The following is a 20,897-nucleotide window of genomic DNA, read 5'->3' on the forward strand; positions in this document are numbered from 1 at the left end:
ATTCCTTATTACAGTCAATTTTCTCTATTCTTTGTTCCTTTAGTCATAGTTCTCCAATTTTTTTTTTATACTTTTAGCCATAGTTCCCAGTGGCATATCCAGGGATAAGGTTCCGGGATTGGAATCCCCCCTTTTTATGGACAATCAATGCATTTGAAAGGGGACATTTATAGTTGGAACCCCCCTTTATCCTGGGTAGGGAACCCCTTTTCAAAATGGCTGTATCCACCCCTGGTTCCCTATTTTGTGAACCCTCACCCTGTACTATCTGTAAGAAATGATGGATAGAGGTTTAGGATAAAATTAAACTATACTTATGTAGCTGTTATATTTTTCCTATAATTTTATTTTGTTTGTTTTTGTCACACCTGAGTGTCACACACTTTTTGGGTTCAAAAATAATAATATAAAACCATTTAATTAACCTTTATACTATTCGAGACAACCAAACAAATCAGCACAAATGCTTAACACAACCGTAATAATTTAATTAAAATTATAAAACTAACATTAACATGCCAAAATTCAAGTTTTAATCAAAATTATTGAAGTCTCGGGCTGAAAAAGGGGCGTTTATTTCGTGTGGTCTGGGGGAATTTAATGGATTTCAGCATCCTAAAAGAGGCAAACATATAGCCATAACCCGATCTGATCAATGAATTATGTTATGGATAATGTTGATATCTTTCTACTAACCATTAAAAGTAATAATAGTAGGATTTCGTGAGCTCAGAAACCTTAATCTGTTGAAAAATGGCGTCGATTTATGTGCTTCCTTTTCGCAGCCTCAGTTACAATTTTACAAGGAGTGATGGGTATTTATGCAAATATTTAGGGACTCCTATCATCATAGATACTATTTTTGGTCATTTTATATTTAAATAGCCAATAGGATGCGAATGTATCAGTTATTTTCAGAAGCGGAAAACACCCGCCATATTTTTATCTTCCAAAATAACAACGTGTCTTGCCAGTTTCAGATGTTTGTTTCTTGTAAAATAAAATCTCCTAAGAAGAAAATATAGCATAGTCACCTGTAAAACTTACCTATATAACTAATTAATGATGAAATGACACAAGTTTAATTGTCTTTAATAGTAAATTTCTTGAAAAATCACACGTACACGATGTAAACAAATTACCGAGATGGCGCGATACGGTCGCCGTCTATGTAAAAATCGCGATTGTCGCCCTTGATTTTTTGGCCGTTACGTCATATGGAAGGAGGCGCAGAACTGATCTGTGGCTTTCCCACTGTAGGGCAAGGAATATAGAAGATAAAGAAATATGTAAACAGTTACAGTAGAAATGATAGACAAAACAAGATAAGCAGAAGACAACACTGCCTAAATGGTAAGGCCACTTCTATATAATAAAAGTGATTGCCCTTGAATGATGACTATTATAAAAAATAAGAAGATTCGGTATGGTAAATTCAGTGATCTTTCCACCAGAGTTCAATGAAGTGGTCCTGATGCAAGTGATTAAAGGCCAATGGTGGGCTTCGATCATGAGAAAACCGATTGTCCCCCCTTGTGTGGGAAACATTTGGTTGATTATATAGGGAATCACTGAAGCATGACTGGAGAGGCCCCCTTTCCCTTATGAAAAGTTCTGGATCCGCCATTGCCAAACTTTATGAGTCAGCTGTTAAAGACCCAAACATGAAAAGTTTTAAGCAATCCAAATTAATTCAAAACTAATAACAATTAATAAAAAAATGTCTGTGAGCACTCAACCTTACCATAATCTTATTCTAGGACAGTGGTTCAAATAGCACAACATGTGAACAAATAAAAACTGTTGCAAGTTGCTCAACTTAAAATATCACTGCAAGGCACTAAAACAACCAATATTAAGTCGTGGACACAAGGCACTGAAATAAGAAAACTCATAAGTAAGAATATCCAATAAAAGTTTATTCAAACGTTCATATTAAACATGAAAGAATAAGCTTATTTTATATCGCTGTTATTTCTCCATTTATAAATTTGTTTTCTTCATTTTTTGTATTTATAGGTCAGACATCTGGGTTCTCATGTTCATCAACAGGTCAATACTGAAGAGGAAACTTAAAGTTAATACTTTTCATCATTGTGTGCTAATTGGATTAATGTGAAATGAAATGTGTGCTCTCCAGGAAAAAGAAATAGAAAATTTCAACAAAATGGCTATAAAAAAAAATGGAGTACTATCATAGATGCATAAGAACACAATTGTGTAAACGCAACAACCTACATATTCACTGAAGGATTAGTAAGAAATGTAGAAAAATAAACAACTGCTTTATCTGTTTATGTACATGGCTCCGTCATATCAAATATACAGCCAATGACAGAGGAAGATGTTTGAAGAACAGATTGCAAAAATGTTTTCTCTGTCAATTGAAGGAAGATGTCTGGTGGATGGAATTATTTATGTACTGAACTGTTATGTAGGGGATTGAATAACTGTACACAGCAGCTGAAACAGAAGAAAAATTGAATTAACATGAAAAGTGTTTATTTTATTTAATCTGCAAATATATATGAGTGCAATATTAATAACATCACAAATGGTATGATATTCATAGCGTTTTGCTTTTTAAATGTATCTATAATACTAAAATTACGAGGTCCAATTTGTTAGCCGTCATCACGTAAAAACGACGAATCACAGAATTCAACTTTATATATAACTAATATAGTACAAAGGTGTAGATTAAAAATTACACCACTCCTGGCTCTTTTGTTTTCCACGTAATTAATATTGCCAATAATTAAGAAGTTCCGGGTCGAGTCCGCTACTGATACCAATAGTATATTCACCTGTTACCTTTTACCTTATCTGTACGTTCCGCATCTGACAGGCGCACCACCAAACGTTGTATTCAGGATTAATATGCTATATACACGGGTCATAACCACAGGGTTGACACTACTAAATTGTCAAATTGTTACCTATTGTAGTATTTTAATCAATAAGACTTTCTAAGATAACAATACGAACACTAAAAATCTGGACTAAAAATAAGGCGTATAGGTAGTTTTCAATTTGTTAGTGGGCATGACGTAAAACAGCGAAGCAAAGAATTCAACTTTATTTATAACTTATATAGGACAATGCTGTTGATTAAAAAATACTCCATTCCAGGACCTTTTGTTTTCCAAATAATTAATATTATTGTTTCAGTTCGACGGGTTCAAACAGAAAGACTTGAAAGCAGAGAAAAACTGTGTATCTTATAATCGGCATGACTTTATCAGATGACAATACTAATACTAAAATAAGGCTTGCACATAGTTATATACTTTAATTCAGTCACGGACCCGTGATATCACGGGTGTGTTCTAGTTGTATTAATCAACCAGACTATCATGACTATTGTTTTTGTATTTTACTCATTAATGAAAATTTATTGAAGTTTTAATTATGTCAATTATCATTTGTATCAACAATGATCAATTATTCATACTAGAAAAAATTATATTCATACTGTTTGAACTGTTATGAAATTTCCATAGAGGAAAAATAGCGGAAAACATTTCCTTTGGGGGAATTTGATGTACAAAAAATTCCTCAGAGGAAATTTAGAGAACACTGTTTTTCCTTAGAGGAAATTTGTAGTCTTGAATTTTCCCTTAAGAAAAAGTGTTTATCAAGAATTTCCTCAAAGGAAATTGTAGTTTTCAAAATTTCCTCACAGGAAAAAGTATTTCCTCAAAGGAAAATTTCAAGCCACAAATTTCCTCAGAGGAAATAGAATTTCTCAAGGGAAAATTTGAAGCCGCAAATTTCCTCAGAGGAAAAAGAATTTCCTCAAAGGAAAATTTGAAGCAGCAAATTTCCTCAGAGGAAATAGAATTTCCTCGAAGGAAATATTCATGCAGCAAATTCCCTAAGGGAAATCTTTTTCCCTTGAGGAAAAAATAATTTCCCTTGAGGAAAACTACTTTTCCTCTGAGGAAATTGTTAAAAAAAAGGGGCATTACTTTTTCAACAGTGGTGCTAGAGCCAATTTTTTTAGGACAAATATCAGGGAACCAATACCAACCAAGTTATCAACTTCATTTTGACTTAACTCCAAAAATTAAGGTGACAACTTTTGCACTCAGCGGAATTGCAAACTTGTCCCGGAGACTGTTTTATATTCATATCCAATTTTGATTTTCGTCCCTTCTCAGAGCTCTCTTGTTCAATACAACGAATGATTCTCTTCATCTAAACCTAGGATCTGTTCTATAATTATAAAGTATCGAAATGGATAGCAATTGTCAAGAATGGTCACTTTGAAAATATATCAATTTCAATGTTAATCATCAGGTTAATAACCCTCTCAATCCCAATCGGACATATATATATGTTTGTCCACCACTGGCCGAGTTGCAAGAGGACTATCCGACATATAAGTCCATTCAAATGAATGCGATACACGACTTACATATAACCCAGAAGAGATCAGTTAACTATTGAAAACTTATCAATAAAAAAATTATTTTAAAACTTTGTACTCCACAAACTTTTTCTACGTATTTGCATGCATATTTATCCGAAAAGTACATCAAACAGACCGTCAATGTTTTGAAACTTTGTAGCTTTTATCCATTTATCCATTCAGTCATTTAAACCCAAGCTGGCAAATTATAAGATTTTATTTTATTAACAGTTTATTTAATAGTTGTCTTTGTATATTTCTGGTTATAATGCGTAAAAAAATAAAAATATTGACAGGTTGTGTACTTAATTTTGGGCGCTTTGAGACATCAAGGAGATTCATCCAAGTGACGTCACGTCATATACTATTTTCAGGCACTGACCATCGTTTCATTTAAGTTGCATTTTGGTAGGTGCAAAAAAGCTTTTCATATACAGTAAAACAGCTTTGTAATATATACACAATCTTAAGAGAAGAAGGACATGCTTTTTGAATAATCTGAAATATGAATAATCTGAAATATCAATTCTTCAACACCATATGGACTGTGATTTAATATATGTATCTTTTAATTTGCCAAACTGGTTCTATACAAGTTTTGTTGTAAACATAACTAGTAGCTGGTCAGTACAGGCAGTCTATCTGTGTATCAAAGTGCATTTTTAAGTTAAGGATTTGATTTGGGATTTTTTCAATGCTCATTATTTTCGTCACTATTTTGGAATTCGACTTTTATTCTTTTAAGTACACCGATTAGTCTAACGTTGACGAAACCGCGTCTTGCAGACTAAATTATCATAATTAAAGTAAGAAAACATGGTATGATTAGCAATAGTGGCGAAAAACATTAACGTAGGAAATTTATTTATTAACTCTCAAAGTAAGTGTGGGGTAACGGTTCATATCCAAAATGTGGATCTCTTTTTCATAAACCTGTGTTATACCCTTTAATGTTTGAGCAGAGGCCCCAGGTGACAAACTTCCGTTTGTGGTAAAAATTATTGCCGTAACGTATAAATATTTGTATTAGCTATCAAAGTTAGGGTGGGATAGGGGGTCATAATCTAACTTTGCACCTATTAGTTTTTAAATCGTGGTTTATCCCTCCTGGAAATTTTGGTCAAGTATGCCCAAGGTGCTCAACTTCCGTTTGTACGTAGTGTTGAAAAAAGTATTGCCATAGGCAATTTTTTATTAACTCTCAAAATTATGGTGGAGTAGGGGTCATATCCCAACTTTGGACCTATTTGAAAACAAATCCGTGCTTTATCCTACCTGGAAATTTTGGTCTAGCTGGTATAAGATGCCCAACTTCCGTTTATTCAAGGAAACACTTTGCCATTTATTGAGTATTAGGAATGTTCCAACGGGGACGTTTGAAAGTCTTATAAGTATGGAAGTTGTAGTAAAAGGTGGTGAAAATTTTGAAGAAAAATAAATCGCTAGTATAGGATTTATTTTACATCATTACTGAAATTTTACATTTTATGCTGAATTAGTATAAAGGACTTTTTGTTACATTTCTTGAATTTTGTTTTAATTTATATCATAGCACAAATTCACGTTTTGTCTGTTGTTGTTTTTTTAAAGTGCTAAAAACAATCATCACGCATATCGATAAAAAAAACATATTGTCAACGGACGAAATAAAAGTGATGTCAACAGATTGATTCAAAATCCATTTTACTATACAAACGAAAAGGATACATGGTGATGCTGTACAAACATGTATACCTGCAAAAACGAATGGTCATGTTTAAAAATATCTTTTTTGGTTCTAAATTTAAATGAAAAAAGCTTATACGATCGAAACGGTAACACAAAAGGATACTCACGGATAGCCCATGAAAGAAAGGGTGCTTATTTGATAAAATAAAAAGAAGTAATATTTAAATACTTCAAACCCTCATCGTAAATCACGATAATGACATCAATGAAGATGCTATTATGCAAAGTATTACTAAAAATATAAATACTATCAGATTATTACAGACACTATCTTAGACAACCAAATACGAATTTCTTAACTTAAATTGTTTTTATTCATATTACAAACATTTTTTATCTTGTCACAACAGTTATCATGTTCTTAGTTTGAAAAATTCATTGTCACCTTTCATGAAATGGATGCCCCCGAAAACATCTGCATAGTTTTTCTTTATAACTGTCATGGACAATTTCTGGTATTCCATTTATGCCTAAAGTTGTTGGAAGCTGAAACCTGTCTATATAGTTGGAGTTTAAGTTAAATATGTGTTTAAAATATGTTTAATCTTAATTCATTAATGCTCCTTAACCATGTTGTGAAAGTCTTAAATCACTTACGGTTTTCCGCACTCAATTGTCGTTTTTCAAAGACTCGACAAACGCAGCCTATCAGGTTTACAAACAAATTTCCGGAAATGTACGAACTTGTATGCGATAAACGTCACGAACATGAACGGGATGGCATGTGATAACATTCCGGAAACAGTCAATTAAAAAATAGGGACGAAAGATACCAGAGGGACAGTCAAACTCATAAATCGAAAATAAACTGACAACGCCATGGCTAAAAATGAAAAAGACAAACAGACAAACAATAGTACACATGACACAACATAGAAAACTAAAGAATAAACAACACCAACCCCACCAAAAACTAGGGTGATCTTAGGTGCTCCGGAAGGGTAAGCAGATCCTGCTCCACATGTGGCACCCGTTTATATATAAGGTTCGTTTATCAACCCGCCGAGGAAATTCGTAGGAATCTGGTTAATAAACATAGTAATCCTTTCATAGTCTTTTAATATTTTATACAAGTATATGATAAGTATAGATTATTACATGGCATTTTTCATATCATACCCTTTATCGGGCCTAGATCATGATATCAGCCAAAGAGCCACAGGCTCGAGGGATGATATCATTACTGAGGGCTGATAAAGGGTATGATATGAAAAATGACATGTAATTATCTTTTTATCATATACTTCAACAGAATAAATACAGACAAGAACCATTAAAAATGTTGTCTTTCTTTGAACTATAAGATAATAATTTTAATTAACCAAATACAAATTTCTGAACTTTAATGGTTTTTATTGAATGATATAAAAAGCATTTTATGTGTATAAATGTATGACAACAAGAACATGTATAATATTCTTATTTGGAAAAATTAATTGTCACATTTCCTGTAATAGTTGCCCCTTAGAACATATGCATTGCTTTCCCTTTGTAATTTTCATGTACGATTTTTGGCATTTCATTTATTCCTGTAGTTGTTAGTGCTAAAACTGGTTTAGAGTTAGACTCGAAATTTGAAATGTCTTTCAATACAATAGAAAGTTCGGCTTCTTGGGAAGCAGACAAAAGTTCTGCATCATCATCTGATGGTATATCATTGTTGTTATCGTCCAGAGGCCTTGGGTTTTTATCTGAAGTTATTTTCACTGTACCAATTTTATTCAAAATATTAGACATTTCCTTCTGTTGTTCAATTGATGCTGAGCTGTAGGAATTTATGGATTGAACGTTTTTATGTCCACTCAGCTGCATTATGCGTGTGTCAGGTATGTCCTCATGTACCAAGGCAGTGATAGTAGTTTTTCTGACACTGTGATTGGTTTTTCTACCCTGAATACCATGGTCTTCACACATTTTTTTAACAAAAGTACTTAAAGTGTTCTTTCCTAAAGCTTGTCTCGAAAACCAGACATCCTTTATTTGCCTGGAAAACCCCAAATAAAAAGGACAATCATCTGCAACCATATCTTCTGTTATATATGACATCTAGGATTACCTGAAATAAGAATAAACAGTTCAATATTGATTGTTAAAATGTCGTTATTATACACATGCATACAATATATATAGCTACAATTATAATGTAAGGTTGTTGTTTTGTGATAGCAATATCTTGATATCTTGTTTAATATGCATTTACACCACATGTATACTATGTTGTGTGCTTATTAATTAATTTTTTTCTGTAATTAAATTAAAAATTTACCAGTGTCAGCAAATATCTTGGCTTGAAAGGCACGTGTATCCAAGTTAGCACCATTTCTTGTTTTTGTTATTCTTTCAGTGTGTTCAAGATACTGCTGACCATCAGTAGTAGCCTTCATTTGAATGTCTCCCCATCTCAAAGTTGTATGCTCTTCCCGGGAACGCAAACCAAAATGTAAAGTGTTATCCATCTATACTGTTCTTACAAGAGATTGGCGATTTCCAGCAAATAAATTTGAGAGATTTGTTTGAGTAAAACATATTTGATTTAGACTTGTGTGCTATATACAATTAGGTTATAATGATATATATTCTAAGACAGTACAATATCAGGAGAAGATCATTCAAATTATTGTCAAATCATTTTTTAATTACATCATACATTGTGTCATATCATTTTGTACTATGCATGCTTTTTTAGAGGAAATTGAAACGTCACAAAGAATCAAACAAAATGACAAAATTACTTAAAACAGCAATAACAAAAATAATAATTATACAAAAAATTGTTACCTGCACCAAGCAGCTCTTTTTCATATAGTATATTATCTTCTTCAGCTTTGAAGGGGTCTGCTTTTTTTTTTTTTTGGCTCCCATTCCCATAGATTTAAATTGTTTCAGATTGGCAGACATCACATCTTTAGAATGATGAAATTCATTGTCACTCATTATATTAATTCCAAATTTCTCGGTAAGATATCTTGAAATGCTGCTCTGCATTGATCTGACAGATTGTGGTTCATAGTTTGACTCGTCATAAAGAAACGAGCCAAACATTTATCAAGCTCCATAACAGGAATGTCTTCCGCTAGCCTCATCTCGTTATTGCACTTTAACCATTTGGTAAAAAGTCTCATATCACTAGCAGTTTTCCTAACTATATTATCATTGTTCAACGACTCGACAAAAGCAGCAGTGTCCGTGTCGTCTGCCATGTTTACAAACAATTGGAATTTCCGGAAATGCCCGAAGTTGCATGTGATAAACCCCACGGACAATAACGAAAAGGCATGCGATAACATTCCGGAAGCAATCAATAAAGGTCCCTTTATCAACCAAACGAGGAAATTTGTAGGAATCTGGTTAATACACCTTATAATCTTTGCATAGCATTTTTTTTTTTTTTTTATGTTATTGAACTGTAAAATGTATTATTTGATACAAGTATATGATAAGTACTGGTACACATTTAATAGTTAAACTTGATATCATTTAGCCTATGTGCTCGAATGTGCTTGAAATGCGATACATTTTGGAAACGTATTCCAAAGAAGTAAACAATTGAGTTGGAAATCTGTACGGAATGGGAAGGTAAAATGACAGGATTTCTGTCTAGCTATAAAAACACGACCGTCACTCGGTTTTATTTGACCTTGACCTCATTTTCACGGTTCATTGCTCAGTTTTAATTATTTGTGTTTTGGTCTGTTTTTCTTTAACTATAAGCAATATGTCAACTATATTTGTTGTATTGAAGAATTGTTAGCTGTACAAGCCTGCCTGGCATGGTTCATCTGACCTTGACCTCATTTTCATGGTTCATTGGTCAATGTTTAGTTTTCTTGGTCAATGTTAAGTTTATGTGACAGTTGTAATAAAGCTTTATATTTAGGACTATCCACATAATATTAATGATTAGTAAAGAAGTCGAGACATTTCAGCGTGTGCACTTTTGTTATTTATTTTTTGTGTTTGCCTGTTTTTGTCTTAATAACACTTTGAAGAGAACAAACGTGAGCAAGATCATTTCTACAATTTATAAGTCAAATTTTGCAAAAGTTGGTGTTTTGACACTTTATAGGAGTGTTTGCCGATAAATGACGATTGTTTATCTCTTTTGTTAAGAAGTAAAGAAGATGAAAGAAAATGTATACAGAAAAAAAATATCAGCAATTATTTTACACGATTTACATTAAACATATTTTTGTCAAGAACTATAGTCTCGTCTACAATGTTGGAGAGTTTCCATTGTTGAAGATGCATATAGACCTGGGTGAGCGACACATGCTATGTAGTCTCTAAGGATTTTTGTTACCAAATGGATATTATGGAAAGTAAGGAACAAAATGAATGTGGGGAACAAACATGACACCTGTGGATATTTTAAATCAAACATGAAAAACAATCTAATTGATGTGCTATGCTAAAAATCTCAAAAGCACTTGTGCCAGTGTAAAAAATAAACACTTGTTATTTATTTAATGACAAATGTAAATTATTAATTACTCACCTTTGAGGAGAGTGTTTTATTTCATGAAGTTAATATCAAATCAATTGCATAAATGAACGTAATTTCTGCTTGGCTGTTTACTGTAAAACAGGAATTTTTAGTCTGCATCCTATGACAACCCAAATTTTCCAAGCCTTGTTTCAGTGGACCATGTTTTCAAACAGTACTTTGAGTTTCTTATTGCTGCACTATAAAAAAAAGTCCTAGCTTTTGTTTAATGTTAAAACATGTTTAGATATGTCAATCATAATAATTTTGTACCTGCTTGTTTAACCGGGGCTTCGTTTTTTTGCGACCTAATAATTCCTTAGTTAGGAGAACGTTTAATCCAGAGATTAATTATGTTTTGTCATGTAGTTCGGGCATGTTGCTTATCCTCCACGTAATCAAGACCTTTCAGTTTCGTTCTAGTCAATAGAGGTTGAACTGCCTTACTTCAATTTGGATAATCATCCTTTTTGTCCCACTACAGACTAGTGTGAAGCTAGCCATCAATAACAGGCTAGCTTCACACTAGTCCGCTTCAGCCATGTCTAATGTCGTAGCCTTAGCAAGAGATCAATTGGACCCCTTTTTTGCTATCAGAACAATCTTGTCTTACTTTTAGTGTATATCTAAATAGCTTCCGTTTTATGTTGCTACATTCATAATGGATCAGTCAAGTTATGGCGGTCGTTTTTTTCGTCGAGGGTCAGCTATATGGGGTAGTAAAGTAGAACTCTCGCAAAGTGACATCAGGTTATAAGGATACTGCGTGATCAAGTGATTGTTTTTGCTCGGTATATAGACACTGATATGGATGTACGTCGAAGAGCCATTTCAACCTTTAGTTCCCTTATACCACATTAGTAACCCCTTTTGGGGGTTTTGGACTCTTTTGTAACATGTATTTGCTTGTTATATGATGAGGATAATTATCTATGTTATTGGCCATGGGATGTTATTTGCTGTGAGGTAGGTACGGAGCTCAAATAAATATTGTCATACGTAGTTTTGTTTATTATACCAAGTACGAACCGTGCAACTTCTTCTTATATTTTGATTTTGCCGAAGTATCGTTATATAAATTTATGATAATCAAGCATACTCCCAATTGATATGAAAAAAGCAGGGCAGTTATATGGATTTAGAAATATCCCGTACTTTTTGTAAAATTTGATTAAAACTTAAAAGAAAAATATGTGTAGCCTAAAACTTTTAGGCATACACATATGTTGAGCGGAAATCAGATGAACATGATTTCCACCTGATTTCCGCTCAACATATTATTCAAGATTGCGTCTGCGTGCTAAATATTTGAAACAGAAAACATGATATAAATAAAGAACGTATTATGCCGATGCATGCAGAGTTAACCAAATCAGAAAAAAATCATCTTTATAATTAATATGATATATTTTATAGCATCTTTAACACAAGAGATATGTGAGCTGACAAATGAATATACCGGCATGTTTGTTGCTGGAATAACAACTTTAGTTGTTGGATTGTTGACCCTTACAGCAGCTGTATTTTTTGTGGTCCGGAACAGTAAGTAATTTATTTATTCAAATGCATTATGGTTAAGGAAAATTAATTTTGATGCACGTCAATAAACAGTGATATATAACAACCAGATGATATCTAGAGGTCAATATGCAGTCATCCGTAATACATAGATGTTGTAAATACCATTAACAGAAATATCACAGAATAACACATATCAAAATATCCGATCTACCTCTTCTGTGGATCTTTTTTGACACGCAATTCAAGACGTCAGCGTGTCGAAACTACTATACCTAATAAAGAGCACCTTACATTACAATATCTCAATAGAACTATTTATTTCGTTCTGACTCGAAAATATGCAATATAAATTGGTCAAAGATGCCCCCTTTTTTGCTCTTATATTCGTTTGTTTTAAGAAACAACGCAAGATTTAATGTTTTAAATAGAGAAATTATTCCCCAAAACTGCCACAAATAAATGAGAAGTGGGAGGAGGAAGATGGGAACATTAAAGTGTTGATAGAGTTTTTAATATGCATTATATATTTGTCACTGAACGTCAAATAAACAATCAACAAATACAAAAAATGCGCTTGTTTGGGTTACGGAATCTTTCATTTAATCATTATTATTATCAAATCATACTACTGGTAGAGACATTCATAATGTGTTATTTCAAATTGATAATTTGTTATATCAAATTGGTAATCTGCTATATCACACACTTGGTAGTTTTCAGGTGTTCACGCTGGAGTATCTTCGCTAAAAATGAATTCTCTTCTAAACGAGAGATAGATAGATATCTGTCATCAACATATAAACTCTAAAAACAAATACAGACCCGCAAAATCCCCATGATACGATATCAGACAATCACTGAGTAGACATAATTTACTGAATGCATTTTATGACCATACTCAGTGAACAGAACCTTTTACATATACTATGCCACGTTTGATAGAAAATTTATAATTCTTACTTCTATGTTATAATTTTGTTTACAACTATGACTGATTTGATAAAATCAATTCATTTCATAATAATTCTGATATGATTTGCATATAAGGGAATACGTTGATATGATAGGTCGATAGAACTTCCGGTAGTTGATCTTGACGTTGACCGAACTTCTTTTCGTAACCAATGTAAACAATATGGCGGCGATAATAACACCGACGTTAACAAAATTTATTTCACGGCACGTTAATCGTTAAATAAAATAACAAAAACAAAAGCATTCGTATGAATGATAATAAGAGTTTTTGTAGGTTATTTTTTATCAGATCGCAAATTTCATGGAGTTCACATTTTTGCGTAAGCCAACAAATAAATTCATGCGCCAGGCCTATTTAATGACACAAATATACAATTTACGTGCGATAGAGGTTACGAGTGAGGAACAATATATTCATTATCTCCAATTTTAAAGAATTATAAGGATAAAACGGCTTTTTAAAGGAATGTAGTGGTGTATAAACTGGACCAAGTCACTCACAAACATATCATGAAAGTCCTTCGGACTTGTATTTGTTTGTGAGTGAATTGGTCCAGTTTATACACCAATAAATTCCTTTAAAAAGGCGTTTAATCCTATATTATCTTACCATTGTATTCAAATTAACGTTACAACGAGCATTACTTGGATAAAAGCATGCCCTATATTTGTTATTAATGTTATCTCGTGTGAATGCATATGGGTTTTGTACAACTCTAAATTTTATTTGGGACAATGATTTTATTGAGCTAAACAAAAACGTAGCATCATGTGACTTTATATGAATTGACCTTTCAATTGAAGGTAACCGAGTCGACTAACTGAATAAAATTAAATGTAAACTTTCAAAACTAATTGGAAAACCTTAATGATTAATACTAGACAAATTAAATGGCCAAATCATCAAAACATTTAAAGAGGGAAACAACCTTTAAGAGTCACTGATTTGCTAGTATATGACCTAACCTAGGACATATGCATTCAAATATAGTTAGTAATGTTATAAAATACGTTAATTTACATAACAAGAATCGTTGTAACCTTACTAATTATTGGTGATAGAAGACAAGCACTGAACGCATGTTGGAACTAACTTTTCTTAGCAGCTAAGGATTTCATACGTTTTATGTCATTTTGGAACAACTATGTCAATTTGACGTTATTAATACATCTTATTTTAATGTAGTATTCAATACCACTGCTCACTTCTGGAGAAAAAACATGCGACTTACTTCATCACATTTTGTGTATATTAAATACCAGCGATCCAACCAAGTTCCCTCGTGCCTTCCTTATTTTATTTTATTTTCTCGTTTTGTGTGTGTAGGCGTATGTAGGCGTATGAAACGAATGTTGCATCTGTTGAAACAAAAGTGTAAACGAATTGGATGAAGTCAACTTTTCATGAATAACCGTTCGTCTCATTTCAGTAACGATGATAAACTAAACCTAATCATCTCTTCCAAATGTTTATGAACACCATCACGAGCTGGTTGGCCGTTATGCAATGTCTGTTTCAAAGATAACGATATGCATGTTCGGATTATACATTTGTCGTAAAAACAATCTTGTCCTCTTCTCCTCGACTGTTATCCTCTAATTATACTTATCACTTTTGCTCTTTCATTAGCAACACGACGGGCGTCACATGTGGAGTAAAATCTGCGAACTGTATTTGAGATCACTCCCGATTTTAGTGGATTTCGTATTGCTCAGTCCTAAGCTTTTTATGTTGCGTCTAATGTACTGCTGTTTTTCGTTTGATTGTTTTACGTTGTGTTTTTTTTTGCCATGGAATAGGATAGGATTGAATATGCCATGACGTGTCGGATGTTTGGGACTTAATCACGAAAATGCATTACCATCAATGAAGTCTTTTAATTTATAATACAAGGCGATAAGGTGTAATCACATAGTGACCCAAGTTGGCATCTTTCTGATCAGAAAACCTTTAAATACATAAACACTTAAAACCCCATTGGTAAATTAATACAGTACGTAATCATGAACAAGATGAATGATTCCAACAGTTTTATATCATTTGCCAAATGCAATTTTGCAAATACAATTTGAGCTTGATGCATTCTAATAGAACAACAACATTCCTTTTGGGTGAATAACATTAAAATTATTGGCATTTTGATTTACATTTAAGGTTCAAAGACAAAGACGTGTAAATCATCTAAGTATGTACTTAGCTTTAAAAATTAGGATAATTATATAAACAAAGAGAAACTAATTGTTTTATGCATTTTCATTATACATAAAGAACTTTCGTGGAAGACTTCCAAGACTACGTATTAAATTTAAACACGAGAAAAAAAATTAAAAAAATAAAAATAAAAGCTGAAAGTATTCAAATGAGGAATCAGTTTGAAATTCATAGAAAATCTGCAACACGTTTGGATAATCATGCATATGAGTTTCCAAAGGCGTCATAACGGTACTAGTCTAACTACTAGACAAAAATCATCACTTGGCATTTTAAGCACGGAACACTTTATTCATTCTGTTTCTATAAATACAACAAATGTATAACCAGTTGTGAGTGTTTATGAATCCATTTTTAGATCTGATGAATATACGGATGTGCAAAGAAACAATCCTGCGTTTATAACAGATGCATATTCAACGCTACAGGCTGATATCGGTATGTGCATTATAAACATAAATTATACAAATGTACAAAGTATTTTTGTGAAAATGAGATAGTATTACATTTTAATTTTAAAGTTAACAACAATTTCATATTATTGAACGCTACGACTTGTCCTTTTCTCTATGATAAATCTGAAAGATATTTGTAAACTTTTTCTCGGTCATTTGATATTATACTTATTTAATTAGATAAATTTTATACAACTTAGTTTAGCGCTTTGCTGAAAAGATGAGCGACATTAATACAAAAGAAGAAAAACATACATAGGCTTATAATAAACTCTATACCGGTGTCTGAATAACATTTTAGAATAAGATATCAGGTAACCAATTTTGGAGTGATTAATGTAATGTCAATTTTAAGAAAAGGCCTCAATTTGGTCCTTAATTTTGAGCTTTCTAATATTATAAGTAAAAACCAACGTGTTCAATCTTAAAAATGCAAATTCAAATGAAGTTGATTTTTTAACTATCTTCTGTTTGTTGTTATCATATTCACAGCTTCAAGGGAATGTATTTTAATGAAGTTTTGAAAGATTGCTTTGATGCATTTGTACGGTCTATTTCCTACTGAAAATTATTTGCCACTCCCGACGACATGGCAAATATTCTTATTCAAAGAAGTATTACATAGATTCACAAAAACTCATGTGGTTTATACATTTGGCTAATTTTTTTCGAATAAGAAATCATTAAAATTTAGCCATCAAGTGAGTAAAACTTATTTCCTTCAAATATGACAGTGCTCAATGATATACTATGTGAACTTTTTGATTGTGTATTTGTCATATATCTTTACGTATTTTGTCAAATAATTTCGTTCATTGCTGAAGTTAAATGTCATAAAAATATCTGGCCAATATGACCTGTGTGAATCTTTGTTGGTTTTGACTGTTATCGTAAAAACTAAAATAGAAATTTAGAAGTTGTAATGACAAGAATAACCATCTGATTCAAAATATTTTTTCTAAACAAATCAATTGTCACTGATTGATTTTGTGTATGGTTGATAATTGAGGCAAGGATTTCAGGCATGTGCGTGAGTTCCTCTGGGTATAGGTTGTGATCATCATTAACTTAATCGGATGGGTTCGTGGGTAGACTCTTGCTTCAATCGATATGCATGTACTGGAGCATTCATTTTTGTTGAAGTTTGGGCGACGAACTAACTGGTGTTCGTGTACAATACAGTCAGATTTTGACAAAAATATACAACCTTGATTTTCGACGTTTTTGTCGTGCTGTGATTTCTATTTTGCAGCTTCAATATTCTTCTAAGCTATGTGTCTGGCAAGGGCGAGATTATCAATCAACAATCAATTTTAGGGCCGACTTCGCATCTTTTTTCAATCCTATAGTAGATTTTGGAATAAGTGCGATGTCGATAGGATTCCGAGGTTCACTTCCAAAAACCAAATAATACAGACTAAATTATTATACCATATCATTACAGTATATTCTCAAAGATGAAGCCAATGTACGGTTTTGTCGTTCGGTTGCTGCATTACATAATAACGGATAATAACTATGAAACAGTACACCACCATAAAGAAGTTAATGGTTTTACTCTCGGACTACAACGTCGTCTTCATTTTGAGCAGCCTGGATTCTATCCGGTGTGAGCTTTGTGGTTTTGGTCTTCATGATTAGTCATGGATCCACATAACGATCGATAACGATTAACCGATTCAGTGACTGTCTTCATTTCTGATACAGCAATTCGTATGTGTCTTTAATCTTGACTGGCTGAACGACTAAACTTTGATCTTCGTTGTAAATCTGTTGGTTGTTATCTTTTCTGGAGTTATCGGTGCTGTATATGTAGCTTCTATTTCTTCTAGCTCTAGTCGACGCTGACGCTGGTTTTCGGGGTGTTGAATTATTGAGAGGAAGTCAACGCAAACATTATATTTTCCTTGTTGGTAGTTAACCTCGATTTAATTGATAAATTCAACAACACTTACCGTTATCTTAATGATATTTTTTCGTTAAATAATTAAGAATTTTCTCAATATACTGCTGAAATTTACCCCAAGGAACTTACTTTAAATAAATCAAATTTATACGGTAATAACTGTCCTTTCCTGGATTTAGATATTTCTGTTTTGAACGGAATACTCCACACTAAAAATTACGACAAAAGGGACGATTTTTCGTTCCCTATTGTTAATTTTCCATTTTTAGATGGTGATGTTCCTTTGGCACCATCTTACGGTGTTTATATTTCACAGCTCGTTCGCTATGCCCGTGTCTGTTGTGACGTTTTTGATTTTAACGAACGCAATCTATGTATTACTGGTAAATTATTAAACCAGGGATATCGTTACCATAAATTACTTAAAACCTTTACTAAATTTTTCCATAGATATAAAGATTTGGTTTTGAAGTTTGGTTGTACCTGTAGAAAACTTATTTCAAACGGGATAGCACACCCTCATTCTTACGGAAATGTTGTTAACCGTGCCCAGAAATTTAGAAATGATCCTTGTAGACTTATCGCTCCTTTAAATAAACTTATTCTACAAGGTTACCAATTCAACACTGTAATAATATCATTGAATATTGTTTTTACTGGTATAAATATTGATTTTGTTATCAGTAAATTAAAAGAAAACTAAATATTACTAGTATGTTATATACATATACACATTCATGAATCTACAATCTGTCGATACCTGTAACTTGGCATTGCACAAGGTCATGTTTTTCTCTGACTGTTTATGACGCCTTTACACTAAATCCATTGGATGTTGGATGTGTACGAATTGATAGTTTAGTCTTAGATGCATGATTTTTTTTATTAGTTGTTAGTGACTTTGAACTAGCTGTCAGATAACAGCGAGTACTCTCAGATCTGTTTATTGTGTCTTTTTGTTGTCGGGATGTACAAGTACCCGGCCACGTCCATTTGTATTTTTGTCCATCTGATGAGTTAAGCCTTTTTCAACTGATTTTTATAGTTCGTTCTTATGTTGTACTGTTATACCACTGTCCCAGGTTAGGGGAGGGTTGGGATCCCGCTTACATGTTTGACCTCGCCACATTATTTATGTATGTGCCTGTCCCAAGTCAGGAGCCTGTAATTCAGTGGTTGTCGTTTGTTTATGTGTTACATATTTGTTTTTCGTTCATTTTTTTTTATAAATAAGGCCGTTAGTTTTCTCGTTTGAATTGTTTTACATTGTCATATCGGGGCCTTTTAAAGCTGATAATGCGGTATTGGCTTTGCTCATTGTCGAAGGCCGTACTATGACCTATAGTTGTTAATGTCTGTGTCATGTTGGTCTCTTGTGGACAGTTGTCTTATTGGCAATCATACCACATCTTCTTTTTTATATTCGAAATTGTATGTCTGAAGCTGCCTTTACAATCATGCTAAACGTCCGGTCTTTAATACAATTAAGGTATTGTAAATAAATATAAAAGGCTTTGGTATGGGTGCCAATGAGACAACTCTCCACGCAAGTCACAAATTGTAAAAGTAAACCACTATAGATCACAGTACGGTTTTAGCACGGATCCTTGACTCACACCCATCAGGAAGCTAAAACATATATTAAGGACCCCAACAATGATCAGTGTAAAGCCATTCAAACGGGGAAACAAACGGTTTAATCTGTTTAAAAATGAGAAACTCGCAGTAACTGAAAGCTAGTTAAAAGCCAAAAACAATTAATAATACAAAATCATGCATCAGAGACTAAAATCAAATAAAAAATATCAAAGGCATTTATTGTTTTAACGTTATGAACAGTCAAAGAAGACATGACATGTGCAATGCCAAAAATACAAGTATCAAAAAGCAGTAGGATAGTTAGAAGTTAACCTCTATATAGAAAATAAACGTGGATGTGTATTTATATATCCCATTTGAAAAGAATACAAATTTAACGCTATATGATCTGTATTTACGTGAAACTTATTGTTAGCCAGATATACGTGACAGTGTTTAATAGCTTTAACCAGTGCAGTTCTCTATCTTAAATATCCAATATTTGTTCCGGTTTTAAAAGCAAGCACCCACCATATGCAATAACTCGGGAGTTTCTTCTCTTTGTCGTGTTTGCATAGGGCATATCCTATGGCAGTACCTCTTTCGTAGGTTTGAACAAGAAACTCTTTTTTTTGTTATTTAACTTATTTTATTGTTTTTTTGTATTTTCATTGTATCATAGATAAAATGTATTCGTTCAGTGTATGTTCACTTGTGACAATATGTCTTTTAATTAATTAAGCCATTTCAATTGATATTTTATTCTGTGTCTTTCTATGTTGTAATGTATTACACTATTGTTTTAGATAAGGGTGAAGGTTTTGTGCCATTAACACGTTTCAACCCGCTGGTATTGTTTGTATCTGTCCTAAGTTAGGAATCTGATGTTCAGTAGTTGTCGTGGTTCATAAGTCTTCCTCGTTTCTTTTTTTTTATATATAGATTAGACCGTTGGTTGTCCTGTTTGAATGGTTTTACAAAAGTATTTTTTGGGGCACTTTGTAGCTTGACTCCGTGTTGACGACCGTACTTTGACCACTAATGTTTCGAAGAATTTTTTTTAATAGTTGTGCATGAACTTCCGGCAATACTTGCATAGTCTAAAGAACATACGTACAGCCTTAACATGTTTCGGCGCTGCAAAGGATAACTAGTTTACAGATGCTGTTTTTTTTATGGATATACCGCTATGCCATCTTTTGTGATAATACTGCATTAGATCTCTGTACATGTGAACTGACACTTCTACGGCTTAAACTTTAAGTTGGCTTCGATTAGTTTAACAAATAGAGCTGAAAAGTTAAAAAGGTATTTTACTGTATATTAAAATGTCGTTTACATAAACTAATGCGTTTTTCCATTTAAGAGACCGGATAACGTCCTTCATGATAATGTTAAATGTTGTAGGCGACTTTGCTAGGCCATAAGGAAGTCTGTAAAATTCCTATTGACCTCGAATAGTCATATAAACTGGCTTCTCTTTAGATTCTTCATCAAGTTCGAGCTGCCAGAACCCCTCAAAAGTTTGGGAGGGATTGCGTATCGATTTTGCTCAAATGGTTTATTTTGCAATAGTCCACACCTACTCTCTTCTCGACATTGGGCTTTGATACCAGCAAATGGGG

This window comes from Mytilus edulis, chromosome 5 (genome assembly GCF_963676685.1).
Source record: "Mytilus edulis chromosome 5, xbMytEdul2.2, whole genome shotgun sequence".
In the NCBI taxonomy this organism is placed as follows: domain Eukaryota; kingdom Metazoa; phylum Mollusca; class Bivalvia; order Mytilida; family Mytilidae; genus Mytilus; species Mytilus edulis.